The sequence below is a fragment of the Primulina huaijiensis genome, chromosome 17, assembly GCF_012295235.1.
Source record: "Primulina huaijiensis isolate GDHJ02 chromosome 17, ASM1229523v2, whole genome shotgun sequence".
Taxonomy (NCBI): Eukaryota; Viridiplantae; Streptophyta; class Magnoliopsida; order Lamiales; family Gesneriaceae; genus Primulina; species Primulina huaijiensis.
Window position 1 is genome coordinate 14,691,816 of NC_133322.1, and position 18,978 is coordinate 14,710,793.

Consider the following 18,978-nt stretch of genomic DNA (forward strand, 5'->3'; position numbering starts at 1 on the left):
CAATAGTTAAAAGCTTTACAAATTCAACAAGTGATTATTGAATCATATGCAAAAATGGTTATAGACGCCCTCAATGGATCATCACTGGACTTAACTAGCTTTCGAGCAATAATAGAAAAATTGCAAAATCTTAGCACCAGATTTACCAAGCTGCAGCTTTACTTATGCAACTAGATCAGAGAGGCCGGCCATCATTTCTATGTGGGTAGAATAGTCTTTACCTCCATCTACTCTTCTTTCGGATGTAATAAACTTTGATTTATTTTAATAATGTTGTGAAAAAGTAAAAATTTACGGTAAAAAGTAAAAATCTCAAACTCTTAAAATTATCACACTACACACTTTATAATATTTTTCTCTCAACTCAATTGTGATTTTCTTCACAAATGAGAGATCTATTTATAGAAAATTTTTACAAATAATCCAAAAATAAAATACATCATTACCTACATCATCACACACTAATTTTCAATATTCAACACCTAATTTTACCTAATTTTCAACATTCAACATTCACATTTTCAACACAAATATTTAACACATTTTTAAATAATTTTTCAACACTCCCCCTTGTGATGATGATCATAATGATTGTATACATTACGTGTTTTTATACTGCCTCGTTAAAAACCTTACTAGGAAAAACCCATTGGGATAAAAACCATAGTAAGGGAAAAAGAGTGCAGTCACGTAAACTCCCCCTCATGTTGACACGAACAATTCTTCACAAATTTCGTAGATTGCGCATCCCAATATTATATATGTGCTTTCTGAATATTGTCGTAGGAAGTGCCTTTGTGAAGAGATCTGATGAGTTTTCACTTGATTGAATGTGACGAACATCAATACATTTATTCTTCTCAAGCTCCTTGGTGAATGCGAAGAACTTAGGAGGAATATGTTTAGTTCTGTCGCTTTTTATGTATCCTTCTTTCATTTGAGCAACACATGCAGCATTATCTTCATATAGTATCACAGGCTTCTCGTCGAATGATAATCCGCATGAGATTTGGATATGTTGAGTCATTGATTTTAACCACACACATTCACGGCTTGCTTCATGTAGTGCAATAATCTCGGCATGATTTGATGAAGTTGTTACAAGTGTTTGTTTCTGTGAACGCCAAGAAATTGCAGTGCCTCCACGAGTAAATACATATCCAGTTTGAGAACGTGCTTTGTGTGGATCAGATAAGTATCCAGCATCGGCATAACCAATTATACTTGGATTAGCATCTTTTGAATACAAAAGTCCCAAGTCTGTCGTTCCTCGTAGATAACGGAATATATGTTTAATTCCGTTCCAATGTCTCTTTGTTGGATATGTGCTAAATCTTGCCAATAAATTTACGGCAAAAGATATATGAGGCCTTGTACAATTTGTAAGATACATAAGAGCACCGATAGCACTTAGATATGGTACTTCTGGACCAAGAATATCTTCATCATCTTCACATGGACGGAATGGATCCTTTTCTATGTTTAATGATCTAACAACCATTGGAGTACTTAAAGGATTTGATTTGTCCATATTAAAACGTTTAAGGATCTTTTCTGTATAATTTGTCTGGTGAACAAATATTCCACATTCTTTTTGTTCAATTTGTAAACCCAGACAATACTTGGTTTTTCCAAGATCCTTCATTTCAAATTCTTCTTTCAAGTATGACACAACTTCTTGAATTTCCTTATTTGTTCCAATGATGTTTAAATCATCAACATATACAGCAATAATTACGCATCCGGATGTTGTTTTCTTAATGAAAACACAAGGGCATATTGAATTATTTACATATCCCTTTTTCATCAAGTGATCACTTAGCCTATTATACCACATTCTGCCGGATTGCTTCAACCCATATAATGATCTTAGTAATTTCACAGAATAACATTCTCTGGGTTTTGAACTTTGTGCTTCAGGCATCTTAAATCCTTCAGGGATTTTCATATATATATTACTATCAAGTGATCCATATAAGTAGGCTGTAACAACATCCATAAGACGCATTTCTAAATTTTCAGATACTGCCAAGCTAATCAAATACCGAAACGTAATTGCATCCATCACAGGAGAATACGTTTCTTCATAATCAATTCCAGGCCTTTGAGAAAAACCTTGTGCAACAAGTCGAGCTTTATATCTTACTATTTCATTTTTCTCATTTCGCTTTCGAATAAAAACCCATTTGTATCCAACAGGTTTTACACCTTCAGGTGTAAGGACTATAGGTCCAAAAACATTACGTTTATTTAGCGAATCCAATTCAACCTGGATGGCATCTTTCCATTTTATCCAATCCTGCCGATTTTTACATTCACCAAAAGATTTTGGTTCATGATCTTCATTATCATTTATGATGTCGATTGCCACATTATAAGAAAATATATCATCAATTTCTTCTATATCTTTTCGGTTCCATATTTTTCCAGTATTAATATAATTGATAGAGATTTCATGATTCTCGTCAGTTTGTGGTTCTGACAAAACATTTTCATCATCATGTGTTTCTTCAGGAACATCATTCTCTATTTTGTGATCATTATGTGTTTCTTCAGGAACATCATTCTCTATTTTGTGATCATTGTGTTTCTCTATGAATTTTCTTTTTCGAGGATTTTTATCCTTGGAACCAACTGGCCTTCCACGCTTCAGGCGTTTAATGACATCATGACTATCTTCAATTTGTTTCTTCGGAATTTCAATTCGAGCAGGGGCATTTGCAGCATGTATATATGATTTAGTTACCCCTTTTGTGTCTGCAAATGCATCTGGTATTTGATTTGCTATTCTTTGCAAGTGCACAATTTGCTGTACATCTTTTTCACATTGTTTTGTTCTTGGATCCAGATGTAACAATGATGATACATACCATGTAATTTCTTTTTCGGTATGTTTCTGTTCTCCCCCTAACATTGGGAAGATTTCCTCATTAAAATGACAATCAGCAAAACGTGCTGTGAACACGTCGCCTGTCTGTGGTTCAAGATATCGAATGATCGATGGACTATCATAACCAATATAAATTCCAATCTTTCTTTGAGGTCCCATTTTCTTTCGTTGAGGTGGTGCAATAGGCACATACACCATACATCCAAAAATTCTCAGATGAGAAATGTCTGGTTCTTTACCAAATGCAAGCTGCAATGGGGAGTATTTATGATATGCACTTGGTCTGATGCGAATTAATGAAGCAGCATGTAAAATTGCATGTCCCCATATAGAAATAGGGAGCTTTGTTTTCATAATCATTGGTCTAGCAATCATTTGCAGACGTTTAATCAATGATTCAGCCAATCCATTTTGAGTATGTACATGAGCAACAGGATGCTCAACAATGATTCCCATAGACATACAATAATCATTGAAAGTCTGGGAAGTAAATTCACCAGCATTATCAAGTCTAATTTTCTTGATTGTATAATCGGGAAATTGATTCCTCAATTTTATTATTTGAGCAAGTAATCTTGCAAATGCAACATTTCGAGTTGACAATAAACATACATGTGACCATCTGCTGGAGGCATCAATCAATACCATAAAGTATCTGAATGGTCCACATGGTGGATGGATTGGTCCACAAATATCACCCTGAATACGTTCAAGAAACATTGGTGATTCAGTTTGGATTTTGGCTGGTGATGGTCTTATAATAAGTTTTCCAAGAGAACATGCTTTACATTGAAACTTATTATTCTGAAAGATCTTCTGGTCTTTCAATGGATGACCATGTGTATTTTCTATAATTCTTCGCATCATTGTTGAACCAGGATGTCCTAATCGATCATGCCAATTGGTTAATATTGAAGAATTATCAATTACCATGTTTGATTCAATGGGACGTATATGTGTATAATGCAATCCAGTAGGGAGCATTGGTAGTTTTTCAATCACATATTTCTTTCCTGATTTATATGTGGTAAGACACATATATTTCTCATTCCCTTCATTCATTGTTTGAGTATCATACCCATGGGAATATATATCATTAAAACTCAACAAATTTCTTTTCGATTGTGGTGAATATAAAGCATCATTGATCAAAAATTTTGTACCATTAGGTAACAAAAATTGTGCTTTACCACATCCTTTAATCAAGTCTACAGGACCTGATATTGTATTCACCGTTGTTTTTGTTGGTTTTAGTTCCAAGAAATATCTTTTATCTCGGAGGATAGTGTGCGTTGTACCACTATCGGGTATGCAAACTTCAGCTTTGCTCATAGCATTTTCCATATTTGAACTTCAAAAAATATGCAATGAAAAAAAATTAATGACAATACATATGTAAATATAACACATATCATAATTGTACAATAAAACATTATCATATAAATACATGAAAAATAAATTATTGTACATTTATATTCTACCACTATATTGTTCATTTTCAGAGAAATCATTGAGAAAATCTGCAGCATCAATATTGTTCATTTCTATCCCACCAACATATTGATCATTTCCAGAGAAATCATTCATAAAATCAGCAGCATCAAAATGAGTTGAATCACTCAAACGGTCACTTCGCTCAGTGAAGTTGGTCTCTTTTTCTTTCCCCTTTATCGATTCTTTATAGAGCTTGCAAAGGTGCTCAGGGGCTCGACAAATACGAGACCAATGTCCTGGAGTGCCGCATCTGAAACAAGAACTTTCAAATCTTTTCGAGTGATTTTCATTAACACTCATGTTCTCATGATGCCTTTTCTGTGGGTGGTTCGTGACGCCCTTTTGAGATGAGTTATAAAAATAACTATCTCTATTGTTTTCAAAACCACGGCCTCGACCACGACCACGACCAATTCCACGTCCACGTCCACGACCTCGACCTCGACCTCGACCTCGACCAAAACCTTGTCTTTGAATTTGATTTTGGTTTCCAGGTTTAAATTCATTTTTACTTACAGCATTTACTTCTGGAAATGCTGATGATCCAGTGGGTCGGGACTGATGATTTCTCATTAGTAGCTCGTTGTTTTTTTCCGCCACAAGAAGACAGGCGATGAGCTCAGAATATCTCGCAAATCCACGCACTCTATATTGTTGCTGTAAAGTTATATTTGATGCGTGAAACGTGGAAAATGTTTTTTCAAGCATTTCCGATTCTGTGACCTCATGTCCACAAAATTTTAGCTGCGAGATTATTCGATACATCGCTGAATTGTAATCACTGACTTTCTTAAAATCTTGGAATCTTAACATATTCCATTCATCACGGGCGGTCGGAAGTATAACTTCCCTTATATGTTCAAATCTTTCTTTCAATCTTTTCCACAGAGCCATGAGATCTTTTTCGATGAGATATTCACATTTTAAACCTTCATCGAGATGTCGACGCAAAAATATTATAGCTTTTGCTTTTTCTTGTGATGAAGATATACCATTTTCTTTAATGGTCTCGCTTAGACCCAATGACTCAAGATGCATTTCTACATCGAGAGTCCATGGCATATAATTTTTCCCCGTAATGTCGAGTGCAACAAATTCGAGCTTTGTCAAGTTTGACATGGTGGTACTAAAAAAAATTATGATGCATTTTATTAGTTAATGAATATTGCAATACAAAGTAATGGATAAACAACAAATACAAGCATTCGTAAAAATAAAGAAAACACATGAGGAGGATATTCTCCGATAAGTACAAGATTCGTGAGTATTATAACCAAAATAATTAAAAATAACTTTGTGAAAGCCATCTTCTTTTTTCTTCAAAAATTTGATGAAGAATAATTTTAGAGAAGAAGAGAAAGTTGGAGTGATTGAATGTGTTTGTGAGATCATATTTATAGGGCAAAAACTAGCCGTTTTGTTACCGTTTATGACCGTTGGTGTACAAGAAAATAAATGTATGTATTTGTATAATTTTATGGTAATAATATGGTGTATATAATATTAGTAATGTTTTAAATAATTATGTATATCATATCACAATATTATAATGAGGTGTCATAAGATATTTTGTTTAAAAACCTTATAGACTTTTATACTTGTCGTATCCCTTACCGGGAGTGTGGGATGTCGTCTTAACATCCTCCCAGGATTTATAACAAGTTTTTTGAAAAATTTATTTTTATTATTTATAATAACATTATATTATATATTAAATATATAAACAATAAATAAATAAACAATAAAATAAATATTATTACTTTTGTTACTTTTTTCTTCTGTTTTGGAGCTTGGAAAAATATGGAGGACTTTTAGAGCTTCGTGCTGATAACGTGCTGTGAAAAAGTAAAAATTTACGGTAAAAAGTAAAAATCTCAAACTCTTAAAATTATCACACTACACACTTTATAATATTTTTCTCTCAACTCAATTGTGATTTTCTTCACAAATGAGAGATCTATTTATAGAAAATTTTTACAATTAATCCAAAAATAAAATATCATTACCTACATCATCACACACTAATTTTCAATATTCAACACCTAATTTTACCTAATTTTCAACATTCAACATTCACATTTTCAACACAAATATTTTTCACATTTTAAAATAATTTTTCAACAAATAATAATTTCTTCCATTAGTTCAAAAAAAATGATGATTGCGGTTTAACTCTCAACCATGATAAATAATAATCTTGCTGAGTCAAAGTGAGATTAAAATTATGATTGAAAATTGGATTAGTTTTTTATATACCAGCCATTATAAATTTAATTAAATATATATATTTGTTCCGAAAAATTAATATATCGTGACCGAAATTATCATTTAAAAGAAATTATATAATTTAACAACACTTATCACCATAACTTCTTAGGGGTGAATTGTGTACGTATAGTTCTATTAATCGTTGCTGATATGATTAATAAATCAATTTTACTTATCCAAAAGATCGTTCAAGCCCAATAAATATAGGAATAAGGATATGTTTTGGTAGAAGAAAATAAAACAGGAATAGAATGAATATTCCCATCTCATTCCTTATAATCATGCTTGATAAGACATTAAAATGAGAATGTTCGAGAATGATTATTGTCATATTCATAACCATGTTCATTCCATCCATTTGGATATATATATATATGATTATTCTCACTCTCAATTCTTATCTATTTTACAAAAAATTTATTTTCATAATAATAATAATAATAAATAATATATATTATTATTACTATTATTTTAGGTACTTTTATTTTTAATATTAATAATAAAAAAATAAAATGATGCTAATTTAGTAATGATAATAATAATAATAATAATAATAATAATAATAATAATAATAATAATNTTTTAAAATAATATATAATCGATAATCATTATTTTTATTATTTTAACAATACTAATTATAACAATAATAATAATATTTCTTGAATAAGTTATTATTTTGAGTTTTTAATTTAAAAATATTGATTATTAAAAATAATTTCATTTCATTCATTTTTTCCTATATCAGTCATTGAAATGAAATATAACTATTATTCCATTATTATCTTCATTATATTCCAAGATTGATTTCATTCATAACTTATTTCATTCATTCATTCATGTCAGTTATGTTCAGCTTAAAAGGTTCAGTCCCAAGAGATGCCTGGGATACTGGTGTAAGAGACGTCAAGAAGTATAAGTTAATGCAATGGACAAGTCATTAAGGTATGATTGTGTTAGACATAACTTAATTGTGGCGATGAGCAATGTGATTTAAAATCAGCAGATCTTTAGACAATATAAAAGCAGTAGTCTTCAGCTAACGAAAACCAGAAGCAGAACTTAAAGTTCTAAGATAACCAGAAGCAGAACTTAGAACTCTAGGAAAACAGAAGCAGAATTCAGTTCAAACCGAAGTAACTTAACGTCTTTCGCATAAACAGAACTAGCCTTGAATGTTACCGTTACTTTATCAAGTACTAGAATTAATTGCACCATTAATGCTGTATGAAGCTATTTATTACGTCTTACCAATTTTGGTATAAAACAAGACTGATTGTTTTGAAGCTTTTCTGCAGGATCTATTTCAGGTATTAAAGCTGAATATATCAGAAGTCAAAGAAGCCGTTTTGTTTATACACGTTGGGATCAAAACTTCTATAAATATACAAGAACAACGTTGATAAAGTGACATACTGATTGCAATACTCACAACGTTGATTTGAGCACAAAAACTCTCTTATCTCACAAAAAGCTTGACATACAGAANTGTTGATACACTAAGAGTTTCAGTAGGCAGAGGGTAAGTTCTGCTGAAGTGGGTGTGTACGAGTGTATACTGTAAAATCCAAAGTCTTTTAGTGATACCTTCTGGAAACAGAAGAAGGGGAGACGTAGAAGATTTTATCTTCGAACTTCCATAAACAACTATTGTCTACTGCCTACTGTTTTTATCATTTCAATTACTGAACCATCAGATCGTTTCCGCACTATTCTGTGATTTTTTGGTTGGACACTTGAACAAGATTAGCTACAATCTCTAACAGGATTTTAGCAACTTCAAAAGAAGAAATCAGAAAAGAAAAGAGTTTATTCACCCCCTCTAAACTCTACATCGATCCCCAACAAGTGGTATCAGAGCAGTGTTATTCTTGTTCTTGAAAATCTACAACAGATGGCACACTTTAGCAAGGTTCCCATGTTCTCAAAAGAAGACTTCGATGACTGGAAGATCCGTATGCAAGCTCATCTAGCAGCTCAAGATGACGACATGTGGTTCGTCATCACAGATGGTCCGTTAAAGATCTTAAAGCCTAATACAACCATTGCTATCACTGATGGTGCGCCGCAAATGGTTGAAAAACCAAGAAGCGAATGGACTAGTGAAGATAAAAAGAAAGTCAATCTGGATAATGTCGCAAAGGACACACTCTATAAAACTCTTGATAAGAACACCTTCAGCAAGATCAAGATGTGTTCAACTGCAAAAGAAATATGAGAAAAGCTCATTAAAATCTGTGAAGGAAATGAGCAGACTAAAGAAAACAAGTTGTCCGTGGCCATGCAAAAATTTGAAAATCTGAAAATGAAGGACGGAGAAACTCTAAACGAGTTTGATGAACGTTTCAGTAGTCTGGTTAATGCGCTAGCAGCTCTTGGTAAAGACTATGGCAACAGAGAAATAGTGCTCAAAGTCATGAGAGCATTGCCTAAGGAATGGGACGTAAAAACTATGGCCATGAGAGTATCTAGAGATCTGAACAAATTAGAACTGCATGATCTATTTGCAGACTTGAAAGCATATGAATTTGAACTGGAAGTACGAAGTGGAGAAGAGCCATCATCGAGTACACCTACCAAGACTCTTGCTGCTACCGCTGTTGCTCCTGTTACAGTTGTTCCAAATGTATCACCTACTACTACTACTGAAAGCACATCTGATAGAACTGCTGAACAGATCAGCAATGATGCAATGTCTTTGTTTGTGAAGAAATTCTCTAGATTCATGAAGAAGAACAACAGAACGTATCAGAATCCTAACCGAAATTTTAAGAAAGAATCACCATCCGGTGATATTGCATGTTTTAACTGTGGAAAAATTGATCACTTTATTGCTGATTTCCCAAAGCCCAAAAAGGAAGAAAAGAAGAAAAAGGAGCACAAGAGGAATGATAAGGAATCCAGAAGAGATCGCAAAGCAATGGTTGCTGAAGAAAATAAGTCCAAGTGGACAGATTCTAGCTCTGAGTCTTCTGACTCAGATGATCATTCAAGCGACAGTGATGCAGAAGAAGTCAAATGCCTTATGGCAGACATCGAATCAACCTTCACATCTGGAGAGATATTTGATTTTAACTCAAATGAATTTACACGAACTGATTTGGTTAATGCACTGCATGGCATGGTAGAAGAGTACTCAAGACTTTCTTAATCATTCGAGGAAGTTAAGACTGAAAATCAAAATTTAAAGGATCAAATCAGTAAGTTTACTTGCTTGCAAGAAAACAGCTGTAGTGATCTGAAAGTTGAGATAAGTAAGTTGAAAACTGCGAATGAGAGAGTAAATGCAGAATACCAGACAATGAGATCTGAAAATCAGAAGCTATCACTACTGGTAAATGCATGGAACAAGTCTTCTGTTTCTTTGGAGAAGATGCATGAGTTATAGAAACAATCTGGAGACAGAAGTGGTCTCGATTTCAGTAACAATGAAAGCACTTCAGAAACTAGTACGAAACCAATACTGGATAAAGGCAAAGGAAAATTCATTTACTTCGTTAAATTCAGTATGGTACATGAACCTGTAGTACTGACTGTTCAAGGTGAAAAGTCTGTAAATCAGACGGACAGAAGAAACCATTATGGTCTGGGTTATATTAAACCTGAGAGTAGAGTCCATTAAAGTGCTGGATCCAGTAGAGGATTCAACTCAGAAGGACAACTCTCTATGAGGGTTAAAAACTACCAGTACTATAATAGTAGACCTGTTCAAAAGAGATACAGACCAGAAACCAAGAATAAAAGGGAAGAACTACATTCTAAAGTGCATTATGTTAAGAATACTAGACCTTCTGTTGCACACACAAAGGTGGATACCCGAAGTACAAAGTCACCAAGAATTGTACAGATGTAGGTTCCTAAGGGACTGATAAGGCTTGGACCCAAATAGACTGGGTACCATTTACTAAAACTTGTGCTTGCAGGAACAGAAGAAAGTCAAAATTAGCAACTCCATATGGTATCTGGACAGTGGATGCTCCAGACACATGACTGGACAAAAGAATCTATTATCAGAAGTGATAAGTTGTACTGGACCAAAGATAACTTTTGGGGACAACTCAAAAGGTAAAACCGTGGGTAAGGGTAAGATTACTCATGGTAACATTACTATAAATGATGTACTTTTGGTTGAAAACCTATGTTATAATCTGATCAGTATCAGTCAATTATGTGACAATGGATATTCAGTAGTTTTTCAGAAGCACTTATGCATAATTAAAGATGTGGATGGATATGCAATCTTAACCGGGAAAAGAGAAGGAAATACATACAGAGTTTCTTGGAATGTAGATCATATTAATGTTCCTACGTGTTTAGTTGCATCTCTCAGTGATAAACATTGGTTATGGCACAAGAGATTGAATCACCTAAACTTTAAGTCAATCAATATTCTCAAAAAGCAGAACATAGTTGACGGTTTGCCTGATATTAATTTCGTTAAAAATCACGTATGTTCTGCATGTCAACTTGGTAAACAGATAAGATCCAGCTTCAAGAACAAAGGTAGTAAATCAACTTCAAGATGTTTGGAATTATTGCATATGGACTTATTTGGTCCAATCCCTATCATAAGTTTAGGGGGAATGAGATACACTCTTGTTATTATTGATGATTTTTCCAGATTTACTTGGGTAATATTTCTTGCTGGAAAAGACCAGACCAGTGGCCTTCTGATCAAACTTCTGAAGAAAATTCAAAATGAAAAATCAGTTTCTGTTATTAAAATCAGAAGTGATCGAGGTACTGAGTTTACTAACAAGGTACTTGAGTTATATTTGGATGAACAGGGCATTCATCATGAGTATTCAGCTGCCAGAACGCCTCAACAAAACGGAGTAGCTGAAAGGAGAAACAGAACTCTTAAAGAAGCCGCTAGAACAATGCTAGCAGATGCTAACATCTCTCAGCGCTTCTGGGCAGAAGCAATCAACACTGCATGCTATACACAAAACAGAACCATGATCAACAAGAGACATAATAAGACTCCTTATGAGATATGGAAAGGGAGTAAGCCTAATGTATCTTATTTTCATGTATTTGGTTGCAAATGTTTCGTGCATAATAACGGTAAAAACTATTTGACTGCATTTGATTCGAAATCAGATGCTGGACTGTTTCTTGGATATTCAGCAGTGAGCAAAGCCTTCAGAATCTTCAATAATAGAACTCTTAATGTTGAAGAATCCATTCATGTTGTTTTCGATGAAGACAGCAATGCTCATGAAATTACTAACACTTCAAATCTGAGTAACAGGTTGGACAACATTCATCTAGAACTGGATAGTGAAGATGATACAGAACCACGTGTCAACGATGCACAAAATCCAGAACCAGACATCCCTATAGTAGAACCAGCAATACAGACACAGGATGCACCAGAACCAGTAGTTGACACTCCAGAATCTATTGACACCTCACTTGAGCTTGGTCCAAATCCATCAAACCAGGAAGAAATCCGTCTAAACCCTTTTATCTGGAGAAAATCACATCCTCCATCCTTGGTTATCGGAAATCCAGCAGCTCCTTTAAGGACAAGAAGACAAATTCTTAATGAATATATGCATGCTGCTTTTATTTCTCAGGTTGAACCAAAGAAGATTGAAGAAGCTCTTCTGGATCCTAGTTGGATTGAAGCAATGCAAGAAGAGCTGAATCAATTTAAAAGAAATGAAGTATGGTTTCTTGTACCTAGACCAACTCATCAAGCAGTCATTGGAACTCGGTGGGTATTCAGAAACAAGTTAAATGAAGAAGGAAATGTAGTTAGAAACAAAGCAAGACTGGTGGCTCAGGGTTTCAGGCAAGAAGAAGGAATAGACTATGATGAGACCTTTGCACCAGTAGCAAGGCTTGAAGCCATCAGAATATTCTTAGCCTTTGCTGCTTTCAAAAATTTTAAAGTTTATCAGATGGATGTGAAGAGTGCCTTCCTAAATGGTTTACTGCAAGAAGAAGTTTACGTCGAACAACCTCCAGGTTTCATCGATCATTTTCTACCACATCATGTTTTCAAATTACACAAAGCTCTGTATGGTCTGAAACAGGCACCTAGAGCATGGTATGACACTCTATCACAATTCCTTGTTAATCAGGATTTCACCATTGGCACAGTAGATAAGACTTTATTCACGTTTGTTAAGAATAAGCACATTTTGTTAGTACAAATTTATGTTGATGACATTATCTTTGGGTCAACTAACCCCAAACTATGTGAAAAGTTTGCTAAGATGATGCAGGATAAATTTGAGATGAGTTTGATGGGAGAATTAACATTCTTCCTAGGACTGCAAGTCAAGAAACTGGAAACAGGAATCTTCATAAATCAGGCTAAGTATACGAAAGAATTACTGAAAAAATATTTTATGGAAACATGCTCTGCTGCTTCCACTCCAATGAGCTCATCTACTAAACTTGACAAAGATGAAAATGGAAACTCAGTATCGTGGTCTTATTGGCTCATTGTTATATCTCACAGCTAGCAGACCTGATATTATGTTTGCTGTTTGTATTTGCGCAAGATTTCAGACTAACCCTAAGCAATCTCATTTTATTGCTGCTAAGCGTATTCTAAAATACTTAAAGGGTACTCAGAATGTCGTCCTATGGTATCCCAAGGACTCATCATTCAATCTTATTGGATATTCAGATGCTGACTATGAAGGATGCAAACTGGATAGGAAAAGCACTAGTGGTTTTTGTCAATTTCTTGGTGACAGGTTGATCTCCTGGTTCAGTAAAAAGCAGATTTCCATAGCCACGTCTACTGCAGAAGCAGAGTATCTTGCTGCTGGAAGTTGCTGCTCTCAAATACTGTGGATACAGCAACAACTCAAAGCTTATGGAGTTCAAGCCTCTGAATCACCCATCTTCTGTGACAATACCAGTGCCATTGTAATCACGCAAAATCCAGTACTTCATTCCAGAACGAAGCACATAGATATCAGACATCATTTTATCAGAGATCATGTACAGAAGAAAAATATTCGTCTGGAATACGTTTCGACTGATCAACAAGCAGCAGATATCTTTACAAAACCTCTGCCTGAGAATAAGTTTTCTTAATTTCGAAATGTACTTGGTTTAATTGATTTAACTTAATTGTTATTTGTCAAAAATTTAACAGTAGAATGTTTGCAGAATAATAAGAAGACAAAATTACATTTACTAAAATTTTATTGAGGAAATAATCTATGCCATGTTACAGCAGCCAGTTTAGAACCTACAAAATCCTGCCACTCAACTATCCAATTATTTAGTTCATGGATTCTTAAACTAGTGAAGGATTCAGTAGAAGAGATCTTCTCTAGCTGATGCCACTCCTTCCACAGCATCGCATGCAGAAGAACTTGATTAGCTGCTAGCTCTGTAAAATGATTGACATCAAATTGTTGTTTGTATCTTCTCGCTACTGCTCTCTATGAACGAGTAAATGCCAAACCATTTTGATAAGAATTCTGGAGATCTTAAATCTTGAACCAAGAAGACATGACTTTTACCAAGACATATTCTTCAATAGCCTTTCTTCAAGTCTTCCAGATAAGGAAATATTCCATCTGTGACAATGACATGCGTACTGCTACAAGCATCAGAATTGCTTGAACTAGACATATCGAACTGTTATTATCTAACATTCTTGTTGTATTACTTATAGACAGGTGACATTTAATGATTGAAGAAGTTGAAGAGTCTCAAGTATTTATAGAAGCTGAAGCGACGGCTCACTGTCTGCACGGATACCAAGAATCATTTATTATTCCTTCAAACTTCGTATCTTCGTATTTATTGCATAGATTCAGGGGAAACAGTAATCTTTCATATTTTCGTGCTTTGTCAGAAGCAGAAGAGAGTTTTGTCTGTTCGATAAGACAAAGTATCTACTGGATTTTGTCAAGAATGCTGACAATACTTCAGCACCTTATAACTTCCAGTAGATATTATCATAATTCGACAAATCCTCTTCTGATTATTTTCAGTAACTCATTAGACAGCCCGCTCTTTTTCATTTTTAAAAAATAACTTTTCTGACACTCTGCATAACCTTTCAAATACTCAACCGTAAACATACTGACACGTGTCCTTGTGTTTACACTGACGACTGTACATTTTGAATATTAACCGCTTCTTATTTCTTGTCACCTTTACGATTCCAAACTTTCTCGCTGCTGCTTTCTCTTGTCTAACATAATCTTCAACGAAATTATCTCAGAGAAATGGCTGGAGCTTACAATCTCAACGCTTATCAAGTTAATTTTTCATCGGTACTTACTATTAAAAATGAAGGACTTGTACAAATGTTTAAGGCTGTTGAAAAATCAGGCCTTTGAAAATTCTTGGAAGCACTTGCCATCATCTATAAGACAGCACTTCTGGAATTCTTCGCCAAAGCAACGGTTCAAGATGGAAAGATCATCCATTCTCAGGGAGATGCATCTATTGCTATTGATGCTCCATTACTTGGATCAACTTTCTTTCTTCCACTCTCAGGCACCTCTGACCTATCAGGTATCTCAAAGGAAAAAATGTCTATTGCTCTTACTACTTTCTCTGCTTCTGGAGAGGAACTCTCTCCCTCGTGTTTCAAGAAGCTTCTGAAGATGGAGTACCAAGTGCTTGCTGACATTGTGGCAAAGGCACTCCTCGTCAAAGCTGGTACTTTTGATCGATTGACAAAGGAAAAGGTTCAGGTGATGGTGGCGATCACCTCGAATATTAAGGTGGATTGGAATTGGTTTCTGTTCAAGATTATGAGAGAAATGGTTTCACAAAAGAGCACTGGTTTTGCTGTTCAAATCAGTCAGATGCTGAAGGATGCTGGTTTTCCATTCACTACTGATCAAGATGCTTCTTCTGTAACTATGGCCGATGCCGATAACGTGCTTGCTTTGCGGCCTAAACCAACTGTGGCCGAATTTGTTTCCATGAAAAAGGAAATTGGGGATACTCTAGTCGAGGGTCATGCTCCCCAAAAGAAAATCAAAAGGAAGAGAGTAATTATTTTGACTGATTCAGATAAAACTGTATTTGAAGAATCAGCGGCTCCTACTCAAGCATCTCTTCCAGTAGCAACACCCAGCAAAAAGAAGTCGAGAACCACCATCCGTATCAATAAAAATGTGGCCGTTGCTGATTTGGATACTGTCCCGTTGAGACAAGTATTTCCAGAAGCCACCCAAACCAAAACCAAGTCTGCTTCGGAACCAGTAGCACCTCCCTCCCAACCAGCAGTTACTTCTACTGTTTCACAACCAACTACTACCTCCTCTTTCATCAAACTAGCGGTCATCACTGCTCCATCAACATCAACATCAGAACCTATTGTTACACCTATTACTGGAGTTGTGATTCGAGAGTCATTGGCCGGATCATCAACTACTCGAACCTCACTGCCTATTCCTACAGGCAAAGGAAAGGAAAGCTGTCTGATGAACATCAAGTTCAACCCCCCAAAATCTCAGTGCAAACTGGTATTGAACTTCATCTTCAAGAGATTGAAAAATCTGCCAGGGACGACATGTTGTTCTTTGATGAATGGCTAAAGATGAGAGCATTTCGCCCTTTCACTCACTTACGCACTGCAGGCGTATTTGTTCAGATCGTGAAGCATGAGAAAAGAGTTTTTGCTATTGCAAAAACCAAAAATGTTATTGAAGCCATGAATCGGAGAAATTATATCCTTGATCAACTGAAACAAAAGGCGATGGACTCTGTGTTGACAACTTTAAAGTCAAATTTTGATCCAATGAGTCCTACTGCTCCTCATGATCAGGATATCATTCAGCTTATGACTGATCAGCTGCAGACTTTGGCTGAGCTAATTTGAGCTCAAGAACAGGTTTTTACTAAGCCTCTACCTTACAGGTTAGGCATGGTACCCGAACTTCTACAGACACAGACAGTTGAGGAAAGGATCACAGTTCCTTCCGGAGCCAAGGTCTCTAGTACTCCTACATCACCGGACCTGCCTGCTCAATCATCATCTTTGATCTCTGTTCGAGAATTAGCTTCAGTGGATGAAGTAATTCAGTCTATTGTTCTTACGACGACTGCTACACCTCCACTAACTCAAGCTAATGAAGTGGTATTCTCCGAAGCTCAAAATGAACCTCAGCATGTGGAAACATCATATGACAATCCTTTACCGAATCTTGAGAACTTTTCTGCTGAATATCAAGCAGAAATAAAAGATCTACTGAATATGCCATCTGACTCTATCCCTTCAGAGCAACCACCAGAGACCATTGAAGCTACTCATCAAGATGATAGTACGGCGCCAGAATTTATGGTTGAAGAAACTTCTGTTGCTCCATCTGTTGATGAGGAAACTCATGTAGCACCTCCTGTATCTGCCGCTCTAGACTTAAGCCCTGTTGAACCTGGCACCTCTGCTGGTTCAAAGAATGTGATTCCTCCCATTGCTCCAACAGAATTAGAACATTCTACTGCATTGGTCTTATCCATTTCTGACTCAGCTGCTGCTCGTACCGCTGAAATCAAGCAGCGTATGCTCACCAGAACTCCATCTCCAGAACCGGAACGGTTTGATATTGAAATTGAGATTGATACTTTGCAAAAGGATCTCCACAATCTCTTGAAATAGTAAAGGAGCTATCTCGTGAACATGATGGAGAAGTCAGTGGTTCTAAGTTCTTTCGAGACCGCATATCTAATGAACTAATTAATACGGCAGAATCTGTAAGTAAAATGTATGCTGAGACCATTGTCTTTCGACAAAATGTTTCCAGAAGCCAAGGCATCATCGTACTCGGTCAAACTGACATACTCAAATGACTCACCGACCATGATGAGGTAATTCGTTCAGTCTCCACCACCTTGGAATCTATGGATGCCAAGATTGAGTCCCAGTCTCAATCTCTCAATGCTCTCAATGAACGAGTATCTAATCAGGCACCATATCTGGAAATGCTCAACGATGGTATTCTCAATCTTTCTAGCCGCATGGATGATTTGCTGTCTCGAGTACTGGCCACTGATGCCAAAAAGGGGGAAGCAGAACCAGAAGGAGGACAAGCAGAAGGAAGAACAACTGGAGATATAGCAGAATCGTCTGCCAGAAGATATCAAGATGCTGAAGAAACCATTTACAGGGACATTGACATCGATAATTAAAACTTTCGTTAATTATCTTAATATAATTATGTTTTATCCTGCCATTATTTTTCTGCTAATATTCAGGTTTTGACATCACCACAAAGGGGGAAATTATTAGACATAACTTAATTGTGGCGATGGGCAATGTGATTTAAAATCAGCACATCTTTAGGCAATATAAAAGCAGTAGTCTTCAGCTAACGAAAACCAGAAGCAGAACTTAAAGTTCTAAGATAACCAGAAGCAGAACTTAGAATTCTAGAAAAACAGAAGCAGAATTCAGTCCAAACCAAAGTAACTTAACGTCTTTCGCATAAACAGAACTAGCCTTGAATGTTACCGTTACTTTATCAAGTACTAGCATTAATTACACCATTAATGCTGTATGAAGCTATTTATTACGTCTTACAAATTTTGGTATAAAACAAGAATGATTGTTTTGAAGTTTTTCTGCAGGACCTATTTTAGGTATTAAAACTGAATATATCAGAAGTCAAAGAAGCCGTTTTGTTTATAGACGTTGGGATCAAAAACTTCAATAAATATACAAGAAAAACGTTGATAAAGATTGGGGACAATACTGATTACAATACTCACAACGTTGATCTGAGCACAAAACTCTCTTATCTCACAAAAAGGTCGACATATAGAAAAGTAGCACACGCTTCATAGCATATATCTGATCGGTTGAAGATCATCTTGTGTTGCAATTTCTCATACTCTTCATAAACAGTTCACACTATTCATATCTTGTTGAGAAGAGTTTGTAATATGGAAAAGAGTCTTTTCCAGAACTTTGATTATATATTATTTTATCGTGTTGATACACTAAGAGTTTCAGTAGGCAGAGGGTAAGTCCTGCTGAAGTGGGTGTGTACGAGTGCGTACTGTAAAATCCAACTATTTTCTACTGCCTACTGTTTTTATCATTTCAATTACTGAACCATCAGATCGTTTCCGCACTATTCTGTGATTTGTTGGTTGCACACTTGAACAAGATTAGCTACAATCTCTAACATGATTTTAGCAACTTCAAAAGAAGAAATCAGAAAAGAAAAGAGTTTATTCACCCCCCCTCTAAACTCTACATCGATCCCCAACAGATTGCAATACGAATTTGTTATTGATTAATATGGAGCATTGATGATTCATATATATATTCTAAATCAAGAACGAACAAGCTCATTTCAAAGACAGATACATTAAGTTGTCATTTATTA